We start from the raw sequence: 1,493 nt of genomic DNA, 5'->3' as shown, positions 1-1,493 counted from the left end.
AGAGGAAACAATATGGTGGTACAAAAAGTGAAAATCCACTCAACCATCTTAAGGATTTTGAAAAGTATTTTAATACAATTATGGTAGCCGGAGTTGCTCAAGAATATATAAGGCTCAAGTTGTTTCCCTTCTCTCTCATTGGAAGAGCTTTAGAGTGGTTGGACAAGGAGGTAAAGCCAAGGTCCCTTAGGATGTGGGATGAAGTCACAAAAGCTTTCTTGTCCCGTTTCCACCCACCAAAGAAGACGGCGGAGGCTAGAGCCTTAATCCAAAGTTTTAATCAATTGCCTAGAGAGAATCTCTATGAAGCATGAGAGAGGTACAAGGATTACCAAAGGGAATGCCCTCACCACGGAATTCCAACCTATCAAGTCATACAGGTGGTTTGAGCTCTCAAGGTAGATCGAGCCTTGATGCCGGAGCCGGAGGGCCGATTATGAACAAAACGGAAGAAGAGGTTGTGGATGTAATAGATGATGTGGTAAGGAACTACATGGATTGGCATGATGTAGAGAGGGAATCGGCAAGCACAAGTGGCTCAATCGATCAATCTTATGTCGTCAACGATTTGTCCACATTGGTCTCGGAGTTAGGAAAGGAGGTGAATTCTCTCAAGACCAAGTTCGAGAGTCCTGCACAAGCTTCTAGTCTTCCCTCCCAATATAAGGGGAGAGGTACATCTTCCTACTCCAACCCCCTTTTTGCTTCTTGTTGCATGATAAGAGAATGCTTGGTTTGTGATTTATGTGGAAATAATGATCATAATGCTTCTAATTGCCCCAATGTTCCTTGTGATAGATATGATGGATATGAGAATGTGCATGTGAATTGTGTTGATAATAATGATTTTGGACCTAGATTTAATGCTCAAAAGAATGTTGAGAACATGAATTATCACAATCATGGGAGCTATGATAATTATAACCAAAATAGTGGTTATGGTTACCATGTGACCCAAGAGTTTTGTGGTAACCATAAAAACTTTTGTTGTAATGATCAAAGCCATGGCTAAGAATATGGGGATCATAACCAAGGTTATGGTAAACATAATCAAAATTCCGGCCAAAATCATGGTAAGGGTAATTGGAGTAATCAAAGTAGGGGAGATTTGCAAAATGATGTTCAAAGAGATACCCCACCCCAAATTACTCCAAAGACTCAAAGCCAAGGTGATGATTTCTATGCTCAACAATCCCAATTGAATAAGCTAGAGAATTTCATGATGGCTCAATCCGAGAAGTTGAATGAATTCACATTGTCTTGTAACAAAATGTTTGAGTACCTATTTACTCATGGAAAGAAGCTTGAGAACCAAATTGTTCAACTAGCCGACCCTTTGAGAGATTGTGCTAGTCCATCTTCTTTACCCTCACAAGAAGTTGACTCTAGGGAACCGATGTGTGCTATGACCACTAGGAGCGGTAAGGTCCTTAAATAGAGTGTTCCTAGCTAGGAAGAGTAAGGAGAGTGAAAAGGAGAGCGATCCGAGTTAA

At 40.7% G+C, this 1,493-nt stretch overlaps 1 non-coding gene across 1 annotated transcript; it reads right to left on the bottom strand.

Moving 5' to 3' along the window:
- Window positions 1–252: 252 nt before the first annotated feature.
- On the bottom strand, window positions 253–358 carry LOC145603270 (small nucleolar RNA R71). Its single transcript, XR_014104788.1, has one exon. It is a non-coding gene; the product is annotated as a small nucleolar RNA R71 (small nucleolar RNA).
- Window positions 359–1,493: the final 1,135 nt, after the last annotated feature.

This window comes from Chenopodium album, chromosome 21 (genome assembly GCF_948465745.1).
Source record: "Chenopodium album chromosome 21, dcCheAlbu1.1, whole genome shotgun sequence".
NCBI lineage: Eukaryota > Viridiplantae > Streptophyta > Magnoliopsida > Caryophyllales > Amaranthaceae > Chenopodium > Chenopodium album.
This window is presented reverse-complemented; position numbering and strand designations above follow the sequence as displayed.